Genomic DNA, 12,579 nt, shown 5'->3' with positions numbered 1-12,579 from the left:
TTTAAAACCCATTGTTTTTTTTTGTTTGTTTTTATATGATTTCGTTTCGGATTCGGGCGGCAAAGCGATGTTTCGCACATGCACTTTGTGAGTGTTTCCCAATGTAGTTAACTCTTCAATTATTCTTTGTGCCTGCGTTTTTTTATTGATAACGCAGTGAATTTTTTTAGAATAATAATAATTTCACTTGTGGTAAGATATGATTAAAAATGAAAACTATTAATATTCATGTATACCTGAATGCATTTAAGTCATTAAAGTCATCCTTAAAAACGTCTTAATTTTTATTCATGTAAAAACGTGAAAACCGTGCGAATAGTGTGTGAAGTTGAAAGCAGCAGATTGAAGGGCGTCTCAGCGTATGCTTATACAGTTTTGTGTCTAAAATTTTACAGTAGTTATCAAAAGAAGTACAAGTGGCACCCATTTTTCAACTGTTGTTTGTAAAACAACATATGGTTAAACTTACAACCACTGTTGGCAGAACAACAGTGGCTGAAAGATATGCAGACCAGTCACATGACTAGCGAAGTATGCACGTTCTTTGAATGATTCTTACAATGGAGAAGATTTATTTAAAACTTTTTTTGGGTACTTCATTGCCAATGTTAGATATAAGTCTGTGCCTAATGATGGGAGCAGAATTCAGTTCCCGAAACGTCGTAGAATTTTTGTCTTCGTAAGCCTACTGTGTTCGTCTGTGCTCTCGTTGTGTTCCATAATATATGTTTTGTCTCTTCGCTGGGTTCAGCTGTGCGTCGCTGTGTTGTTATGTTGTCCAGACTATCTATTTTGTATCATCGTTGTGTTGCTGTGCTATGCTGTGCTGTCCAAGGTATTTTTTTTTTGTATTTACTCACTAATACATACAATGTTGTGAAGTTATCGTTAGTTTAAGCTGTATTAAGAGACATCCATGTTAGTTATATTTTATTAATAAATAATAAAACTTAGACTATCTTAAATAAAACAGAACAATAAAGTTGTTAGAGTTTAATGTAGGAAGTTCATTGATTCATTGATGTACGAAAAGAAAACACATTAAAGTAAACGAAGTTAGAATTTCTCCTATTTTGCGGATCACTCATATATTAATTGAAATTAAAATGTAAGTTTTCAGCAGCCTTGCAGCAATTGTCTGCTAAGTTGAAATTCATTTTTTTTTTGTAAATATAAAAAATTCATTGTAACTGAAAGTACATGTCTGACGAAACGGCAATTATATAAATTACAGAACTAAGGTATTAAAGGTGATAAGGAAGAAGACCTCTCGTGCATTTTTTGTCATCATGCCTTGACATTATTTCTTACCACCATTTGATGATATAACAAAAATGAAGGGTAAAAAAAAACGTTATACTAGTGGATAAGAGTTTGTTGTTTCTTGGTGACCGTTTAGTGGCACCTTGCAAATATGAAACTGTGTTGCCACTGCATGAAGGACGTCTGGGCAATGCAGGTGCTATATTGGCCTAAGATGGCCAACGACATTGAATGACTGGTAAATAGCTATGTTTTGTATCAAAAAGATCGGAAACATCGTCCACGAGAACCTCTCATCTCCCATGAAGATCCAGAGCTGCCATTTGAGAAATTTGTAGTGGATAATTGTTACTATGGTGGGAAGAGTTAGCTTGTGGTTGTAGACCATTATTCTAAGTGGATTGAATAACTGCCTATCTCAAGCAACCAAGATATTTGGTTATTAAAATGAATACATTAGTTTGCAGCACATAGGCTTCCAAAGGTAGTCATATCTGATAACATGCCATTCGATTATTACTTGTATAAACAGTTTGCAAAATCCTGGAATTTTGAAATCATCACTTTAAGCCCTCATTGCTCCAGGTCAAAGGGTCAGGCAGAAAGAGCTGCTCAAGAGGCCAAGAACACGCTTAAAAAAAGTTCTGAGCAAATAGATGATTTGCCGATCATGCTTTTGTTGTTGGGTTAACACCAGCCCAGCTGTTGATGAGTCGCATAACGGCGAGCGCAAAACTGCATATGAAGCAGAATCTACTGCCCCCCACAGGTCAATGAAAATATTGCCAGAGCATTAACTGAGGAATAGTTCAAAAGTAGACAGTACCATGATCAACGGGCAAACGAAAACTCTCAGTTATCTCGAGGGAGAGACTATTGTTGCGCAAGGACGGGCAGTGGCAACCAGCAGAGTTGATGCAGCGAGCGTCTGCTCCTCGACGATAACTGTAGTGCTCTTGTAATGAATTGCATTCATATGCGAACATCTCGTCTGAACCCAGACGCTCATGCAAGGAGATCTAGTTGGGTTCCCGGAAGAAGCGGCTGGTAGGCAACCAACCAGCGAACACTCTCGGGGATGGAAAGAAACAAAAGATGAGCCTAGGAGTGTCACTACATCTCCCAAACAGGGCACACCAGATGGCGGAGGAGACTTTAAAGACACTCCAAGAGCAAGTGCAGTTACACAAGGTCAGGTAGGGAGATTTATGAGCCAATCAAGATTAGGGACTAAAAATAAATCTGAGGTTGAGCATCAATATGTGTGGGTAATGGAGTTTCTCTTAAAGCTTGGGGGGGGGGGGGGCGGGGGGTCTTGTCAATTCTGTTTAAAGGTACTCACGTTGGAAAAAAAAAGCTTGTTAAAAGGGGACAACTGGGTATAGAAGGATTACTTGTTTAGAGATGTGGTAAGTTTTGTTTTTGGTCTGTTAATGCTGTCAAGTTGTAACCAAAACAAGTTTTGGTAGAGATAGAATCATTCGTTCAGAAGCATGGTAAGTTTTGTTTGTTATTGATATATTGATGCTGGTCAAGTTGTAATCAAAACAAGTTTTGTAAAAGGGGGAGATGTGATGTTGACCAACTTAGAAGTTTGTAGTAATGGGAGCATCATGGGTCAGCCACGTGAGCGAGATCAGGTTGGTGTATGTCGAGAGACACGATGGTGTACTAAATAAAGAAGAGCATGCACAAAAACAAGACAGTATACTAGTATGTTACTATGTACCTAATGTAACGGCCATTATATAAACTGCTGAAATAAGATATTAAAAGACTAGAAAGAAGGAACCATTTGATGATGTTACAAAAATCAAAGAAAATACATATTTATGGTTTAATACAAGAACCAAGCAAAGTTTGTTGCACCACAAAGCACAAATCAGTCGTCAATTAACTTATTGTTATTGCAAGAATGCCACCCCCTTTTTTAAGTTCGGTATAAAATTTGTCATCAAAACGCAAATGCGTGCGGTTGAGATCAGCCAGCGCACACGAGCTCCCAGCAACAACATACTCTGTCTCTGAAATTGGACGCGCAGAAGAGAAGGGCGAACAAGTAGAGAGCTCACGCTGGCAATTGTTTCACGGACTCGACTGCAACCATTCGAGAGGCGATACTGCCTCATCTGCATTTGTAATGAGTGTTAGCGAAGACGCAGGGGAGGGACGGGGTGTCGGGCGCGGAATGAATCTCCGAGATTCACGCGGTGAAGTGAAGAGTCTGGGGAGAAGAGGATGGGGAGGGGAAACGGGACGCTGCGAAATTGTTTTAAAACTTCTCCCTAAAATTACCATAATTCCGAGGAAAGTACTCCGGCAGTGGATACCGACTCGAGTCCTTCCTTCCACTTCTTGTTAGCATGACTGGAAGAAAGAGAGAGGGAAAGACACCCTTAATGCTCCAAGGAGACATTTCAAGCATTAACTTCACTTAAACACGTACTTCCATAGGACATCGCGCGTCGACTTGCGGTCGACGAGGAGAACTTCGGGTGCGTTTTGAGACGCACTCAGTTGTTCCAGTGGCTAACTAACTGTCCTCTATTGCGAAGAGGTACAGCATAAAATAACGCAATATCAAAGACGGATAAATAACATAAATTGAAGCACACAAAACGACTGACAAACTACAAAACAAAACTATTAGCTATTTTCCCTGGCATTTAAAATAAACAATAATTATATTCGGAAACTAACCAGAAATATTTTGCGAGATGATTCCTTATGTAAAATTAGGTAGAGTAGATAAACATACAAAAGAAATCACAACCCAACTCAATTCACATGGGTGATATTCAACACTGAAAATTAATTAAAAAATTGTATTCACGCAAAATATTGAAATTTTTTTTTTAACAAATTACAATTCGGGGATAGTGTTTTATGCTTATCAACAAACCTTAAACAATTGATTCTACCGTCCATATCAATCATAGGGGCTGAACATTTGGCTCTTTCAATTTTAAGGATATTTTATGCCTTTTTATTGACGTGAAGAACCTAATGAACAAAAACACCACTACTTTTGCAACTGCCTAGAACGTACCGTTTCAGCATTCAACGTATGCAGACATTTCGGCGGCGAAGGCATGACGCCTGGAAGTAGGCAATACTCCGTGCACGCAGAGGTGATCACACGGTAAACAGACACACAACCAACACGAGCCACGGCAGTTGTTCGCTGGCCTCACACGTGTGCCCTGCAGCAGTGGAGAGACCACTCGGGAGGTGTTGGTCGACTTGCAGCAGGCTGTGCTACCCGAGCGTACCACGAAGGTACCGGACCTTCAGACTTATCGTGCACTTCAGATAAACGAGTCACAAGATTATCGTACTTTCTGCGTCCCTTGTTTCTTTGTTTCTGGCGACAATCAGTTGGTGTGCGATTCCCCGCCGCAAATAGTACCTACTGTTCACCTCTGCATGGACAAAGTATTGCCTACATCTCAGGCGTTACCCCGCTGCCGCTCAACTTGCGCCGAAACGGTAGGCTGGAGTTACAATGCCATGACGAACACGACACAACAGGCCCCACACGCGCAGTAGCCAATGAAACACAAGGTCACCGTGACGTCAATCCGACAAAATACGCGCCCCGACGGTAGATTATATTTCTAATTTCGTCGTGTCGTGCCGCACGACGGTAAGCAAAACGGAAACTTTCCAGAACTAAGCTCCAAAAATATTTACCTAATTGGTAAAAATTGATGCTGAAAAAATAAATTTAATTTTACATTGTGTACACTTCCACATTTGTAGTGTGACTTCAACTCTATTATATTTATTTTTAATTTAAGCATAGCTAACAGCAAAATTATTTTCGGTCTCTTATCAACATATCGGTAGCTTGCTTCCTTCCTTTTATCTAAAATCCTAATCTCACTTTGTGCAAGGGACGACAATATGCACTTCAGCTATCAACAGGAAATAAAAGATTCCTATAGGGCTTATGGTTTTTTTGGCACGTTATTTAGTGGATTTTATGGACGCATTTGGCTTGGAATGATTTGCCGACAACCATATTAGAGTTGTTCGTGTTAATTCTGTCGTTTTATTGTAAACTCTGTCGTGCTGGAACGATGTACGACACCTAATCAGGTTTGTCGTGTCGTGTTGGTCGTGACATTGTGACTCCAGCTTATTATAACATTGGTAGACACAAGTTTCGTATACAGCAAGAGTGTGCAACGCTTTTTTAGTAGGCAGGATAACTCAGTAGAATAAAACACTATCTCAGAACTGTAGATTAATTTAAAAACGTTTTCTATATTTTGCATAAACCCAATTTTGAAATATTATTTTAGAATTGAATTGAGATAGGCTGTAAGTAGCATCTTATACCTCATACGGACAAAGAAAATGCTGTGTTGGGATTTTTTGTGTCAACTAATTAAAAATACATATACTAAAATCTATTTTTAACGCTAATTCAATTTGAATTCCAACTGATCCAGAGTCAAAGTCTAGGTAAAGATAAAAGGAATGGGAGGGGTGAATACGAAAGGTAATGAGTAGTCAAATAATGCAACCTTGGTATTTTAATTTAAACTATTAGGATATGTAGGATAGGGGTAAAACTTTACATTTACCCTGGCACAGACAATATTGTTTCGACTTTGAAAACAGGCCCGGAAAGGATATCCAAATTAATTATGGTTTTATTTATTAAGTACTATTTACACAATAATTAAATGACAACACTTATTATGTCTTTCCACTAATCAATCACTCTTTCGTTCAGTCCACTGGAGCTCGGCTCGACAGTGGCTCTCCCTACTGCTTGTCTCTAACCTCGCATTACGCACTCGTCTGACACAACACAGTCCCAATGCACCAGTCTCCGCACATGAAGCCCGTCGCTTGTTGTCCGGTTATCGCTCACTAAGGGCTCACTCACCCTCTTCACTTCACTCTGTCAGAAGCTGGCATCTCCGTATTTATACCCCTCAGCCCCCTTCTGGTGTGGTCTCGCACCCGCTTGAAGATCCACGTCATCAGGGTCTAACCGACACCCGAAGCTCCCAGAACAATGGCGTCCTTGTTACGCCACTCCACGCAGCGGCCTCTACGTTCAAAGGGACTGAGGGATAGAAGACAAAGCTCCGGGGAATTAGGTAGAGAGGGGAGAAGGGATAACGAGAAGGAGAGGGGTGAAGAGAGGATGGTATCGAGTGGAGGGGGGGGGGTATCGAGGACCCCGCTAATCTTAATCAGTAAAGGATACATGGCGTCAATGGGCCGCACCCCACCCGAGGGCCAACGGGCCAGCTGATTGCTGGAAGGCCCTTTGGTCTGCCTCGCCGCCCGCCACCAGTATGCTAGTAACAATATTGTTGACATGAATCTAGCTTGAAATTCCATTAAACACAGGCTAATATATTTTGTAGGTTGTAAGCACTTTTATACAACTTATAAACAGGCATAGATGCCCAGTATTTTTTTAATTTTTAATAATAAATTTAACTTTAATTTAATATCTTATTAGGCGTTTCTGGACCAGTAAATTCTACAAATTCAAAGTATGCACATTAATGTTACTTTTTACCTAGAAAACTTCTGAATGAAAACCAAATTAAAATCAGTGGATACAACTTAAAAACAATTTAAATGAACTACAAAATAAAGAAGACTGTATCACTGAAATCACTTTGATTTTAATACATGAACAGAGAGTAGTATGGTTTTGAATCATTAATTGAGAGAGCATTGTGGTTAGTTTCATTTGATAACACAATAACTACCAGTAGATGTTTAGTCTGAAAATATCCAGAATGTTAAGGATCAAGTAATGAAATTACACTGAAAAATACATAAGATTTTGGTTGAATAAACAATGCAAAAAATCTTTTAAACAAACAACTTTCTCACTTTTAATTTTCAAATTATTTCCATCGCAGCAGACAGAATACCTTGAAGCAACAATTATTATTTTAGAAGAACATTTAACAATTTATCAAATCAACTATTGTGTACATAATCTGATACAGCCAACATGAAAGCAAAGTACAGTACTTTGTGCAAAGTAATTTTTTTTTGTTAGTGCTACACACAAAGCTTCAGGGAATGATCTCAGGCTGCATGGAGTGTTTGAAAACCTGCACAGCTGGTAGCAGGGTTCGAAACTATATTTTTGGTCAGCTGTTTGTATCCCTGCACCAAAGTGGTAGAGATGATTGGTAAAAAAAATATTTAATTATAATATTAGAAAAAAAAGAAGCTGAAATACATAAATATCTATTTGTATTAAAAATAAACCTGTTATTAACTGTTGAGGTGATTCATTAAAATTTAATGGAAAAGAGTCAAAGAAAACGATGAGGAAATTTTTCTCATTTTGCAGTTGTTTATGTAGCTTTTCAATTATTTTTATTTTAATTTTACAGTGGGTAAAATTAATTGTCAATAAAATGGCATAATGTTTTATTTCATTTCACTGAGATATTTGGAAGGAAAGAGGTTTTACTGTAGCACAAATTAATAGCCGAAGTAGGCTTAGTAATGATATTAAACATCTTATAATAGTAAATATTGCATAGTTTCCCACAGTTTACCTACCACTACTCCCCTACCAAAAGCAAACCAGTTTAAAAAGAATATTAAAAACAACCAGCCAGAAATTGTTATTGTTTTCCCATTAATTCACACAAATATATCTTCATGTTATGCTAATTATTTGCCAATATCCAACCAAAATTTTTTTTTTTAATCTCACTAAGTTTCTAAAGGTATGCGAAATGATATTTGCAAATCACTAACAAATATTAACATGTCTTTACAAGTATAATGTGGGAGAACTGGATTCATAAGGGATTGCCCAATTATGTTTTATTACAGTTGTATTAATTACTAATATTTACATTACTAATAAATTATTGTACTTAAATAAAAGTCATCACCAAACACTTCCACTTAAAAATGTTTATTCAAAAGTCACTCAATATCTGTCAAGTTCCACAGTTTTCACTCCTAACTGGAGCTAGGCTCATCAGTGATTCGCCCCTTACCTCGCGCCTGTCTTCACACACACAGCCTCGCGCCACGCAGTCGCACTCTCATGGTCCCATCGCTCCTCGTCGCGCCGCTCTTGAGGGAGGAGGGGGGGGGGGGGGGGGTCTATCATCCTCTTCGTCGATGTCGCACTTCCTTTTCACTCGCGGAACTCTCCGAACTCTCGGAACTCGCTCGAAACTCCCGTGGAGGCCGGCGTCGTCGCTTATAAACACATGTTACACTTCTCGAAGGGACGAGAGCGGCTGTGATGTGTCGCATGATCGCGGGCTGACCCCACGCCCGAAACACCCAGAACAGAGACGTATTTACACCACTCCTCGCAGCGGCCTCTGTAAGCCTGGAATTCCCAGGCCACTAAAGGTGACAATAGCACAAGGCGGGATTTTGCGCAGGGTGCGGAGGGGGGTTGGTAGCAAGGACCCTTGTAATCCGGCCAGGCACGCGTGGCATGCCTTACGTCAATGGACGGCGCATGACATCAGTGGCCTTGCAGGGCCACCAGCCAGTTCCGAACCTGGCGCGCGTCGCGGTCTTGTTTACGTTTGTAACAATATAGTAATTAATCAATGTTTAATCACTTCATCAATAGCTAGGCTCTTAAATGTTACAGAGCCATAAACAATACAAATCAAAACAATGCAATTTTAATGGAGATTAACAATATCGCTAGCCTAAAAATGACAGCCAAAATGAGACAACTTAAAAAAATTGGTTTGGGAGCAGGCCTACAACTGTGCTATTGAAAAATTATTACAGCATAATATAAAAATAAGCTGTATTTACAAAAATTAATTACTGTGTTTAGCTTTTACTACAGTATCAGAATATTTCACTAGTCACTCAAACAAATTTGTATCAAATTTGCACCTTAAAACTTTGCCTTACATAACACAATTTGTCTAACACATATTCCCTATAGCAATTTCTGACCCCTTTTCAACATTGGTGTGTGTTGTGATATGCTATCACTTTAACAGATACTCAAACAAGTGTCTGCATTTTATCTAAAAGTTAATTTTTGGATAATTTAATAAATTTTTACTAATTTTCGGAACATACCTGATTAGTTAAAAATTTTCCCAGTAATTAATACAAAAATAATTTTGAATTTTCAAAGACTTTATTATTCTATGTTTAGTTTTTTAATTGGTTAACTCGCAATATAGTAATTTTTTTTATTAAAAAAGGTTTCCACCAAATAAACAACGTTGAAATGTTTTTGGTTTCTGTAGAGTATGTGAGCTGCGTGCTGTTAGGAGATCTGGACTGTGTTGCATGCAATAGCTGCTTGGAGTGCTGATGGCGGAACGAGTGTCAGTTGGTGTTGCTTGGACTTGACTGCCAGCGAGCGATGAGAGAAGTCAGCTGTTTGTGACAATGTGAGGGTTGCCAAGCATTATGTGCAGCACGCAGAGCGATGGGCATGGGGATGTGTGGCACGGATGATGGCTACGGGGTAGGAGAACGATGAACTACTTTGCTGTTATGTAATCTGCCTTTCAATATAAATAATCAAGCCTCCCAGATTATTGATTAATTACATGCGAGATTTAGTTTTGTGTGTGTACAATGAACACACTTCAATTTTAAGTTAGACTTTCGTTAAAGAGCATAGTGTTCCTGACATTCTACATGGCTCCAAAATTATTGCCATGCCAAAAATTTATATTGCAATTTTCTAGACTACGAACAGTGTGTAAAACTGAGCATTAAAAGTGCACAAGTAAAAAAGTTCACACTGGTTTACATTTTGTGGTTTTCCTTTGTATCTAAACTATACCACAAAATCAGCACTATAGGTTTTTGCAAGCTCTGCATGTGCGGTTGGAGGGGTAGAAAATAACCTTTACTGTTTAAAATTGAGGAGTTTAATGTTAAAAAAAGGGGCATTTTTAAAATGTATTATATGCTTTGGACTTGAAATATAGTGGTCAGTATTTTACATGCAGGTACAAAATTTGTTTGACTCGCCTGCTCAACAAGTGGCTAGGAATACGAACGTTGTGCGTAATTTTGGACATGTCTTACAGAAACGACACTATAAATTATTGAAATATTTGTGTAGACCATTAACATAGCTATAAGAATTATAGTGCTTTCAAGTAATGACTACAGACTTTACACAAGAGATTCGCTCTGTAGGACATAGTGAGTAGAACTGTCACGGCTCACACCCTATTCGAACTGTATTAACTTGAAAAAGAATAAATTTTAAAATTAGTAAAATTTATTGTAATTTCAGCAAAATAATTGGTGCATTTTTCGAAAGCCTTTAAATGGAATTTTCTTTTGGAAAATTTTGTCCTAAATTTTGAAATCACAATAAACAAAATTAATGGTTTACTTAAATTTAGTAAATTTATTAATTTTTTCCCCTACATGTACTAGCTGTTAAAGTGATTTGGTATGTACATTTTTATGCTCTGGGAAAAAATGTTGTAAACTAAATAAGTTGTAAATTTTTGTTTTAAATTACAAATACCGGTAATACAATTTATTTTGGTAAATGTGATTAGCCACTTTGTCCTATTATTATTTATCTACATTTAAAAATTTATTTAAGGTTTGGAGAAGATCCAAGATCCAAGACTCATTCCCGATAGTAAAGAAATAATTTAAAAACTTTGGGTATTTTACAATACTCTACTTTTAATAGTTTGAGACGCGTTGATGGATTATGGTATGTACCCAACAACGGTAGATGCCACCATAGTATAAATCTTAAAAACATACACCTAAAATTAATTTTATATTTTTTCTGATGCAGTATTGTTTTCCTCATTATGCATAGTGAGATTTTTGTTTGAAAGCGACATTAAAAAAAGATAGCTTTATGGTGTTTGAAAGTATTCAATATGTGTAACCCTATATTAACACATAACTGAGTCTCAGTATAGGCAATCCATGTTATTTTTTTTTTTACCTCATTATCTTATCCACATTTTCATCTTGCCTAATGCATGTAGTCAACTTGAACTAACATAAAGGAAAAAACATTGGAACATTTATGAAAGTGCAGGAACACAACTTATTATTTCTGAAAAAAGAGATTCTAAACATAAATATTTTATTACTAAATATTTTTTTTTACTTTGGTGGTCAAAAATTCCTACAAATAAAACACCAACATGTTCATCAAAGTTTAGCTTTTCAACTATCTGAAACACAAAAGTAATTAATAATATAATAATGCACCGTAACTCAAAAATAAATTTAAATACATACTTTAGAGTTTATTTTATAATTTATAAGTGCTCAGCGTACTTGATCATCAAACTGGTTAACCTTAACAAGATAAATTTCCTTAAAAATATAGGCCTTAATAGTTGTTGGCAGCATCCAAGTAGAAAAATATTATGACAGACATGCGGGATCATTGTGAATCGCTCGGCGTGTTGATGGATGGCCAGATGGCAGACAGACGGAAGTGATGGATCATTGTGAGTCCAGCTTTAGATAGAAACAATAATGTGATTTATTTTGAGCATGGTTGCCAATACAAACAATGGAAAATACCAACTGGATGGACTGCAAAGAAATGTTCGTAATATTGTGACGGAGACATTATTTAACTAACATACTTCAAGTTTTTAAAATGGAATTTAAATAAAATAATGCAATAATATAAAGCTTCACATAACGCACATTACTTTTACTGTTTACTGTGCAAAGTGACCACATGACACACATTTCTGTATAAATGTTTGGTACAGTGAATCTTCACCGCCGCACACGTTAATTTGGTACTGGAATTGACGTTCTCAAATTGTAAACAAGTACAAAGTCTCACAATCTTGCACATTTTTAATTCTCTTTTAAATTTAGTATTTCGTGAATCAATATATTTCATAGTTACTAATTATTAAATTAGTAGCATGTTTTATATAGTTACATAATAAATAATTAAATTTTCCACCCTCCAGTTGTAAATTCATCTTTCATGAAGCAACTAACAGGTCTGCAACAAACAAATGAAAACAAGCTAAAAATATGTTATAAGAAAAGAGAGGTTATTTTTGGTTTATTAAGTGAAAATGGAGAATGTTTGTTTTGTGACTAGACTAAATACAATTATGCAGTTACAAAAATCATTTATAGAGAAGTTAATGCAAATAAATTATTTCTGTATAACCAAAATTATATCCTGTTGCAAAGTACCTGTGTGCCTCCATCCAAGAGACTTTTCAGCATGTGTTGAATTTTTTATGGCACTAAAAGACATTAATTGAAACATTAAGAATGTTTTCTAGATAAAAATCTAGGAATTGGTCAAATTTAAAAAAAGAAATCCCATTCAGTTCA

Source organism: Bacillus rossius, chromosome 3 (genome assembly GCF_032445375.1).
Source record: "Bacillus rossius redtenbacheri isolate Brsri chromosome 3, Brsri_v3, whole genome shotgun sequence".
Taxonomy (NCBI): Eukaryota; Metazoa; Arthropoda; class Insecta; order Phasmatodea; family Bacillidae; genus Bacillus; species Bacillus rossius.
The sequence above is the reverse complement of the archived record's forward strand: the minus strand, read 5'-3'. Positions refer to the sequence as shown.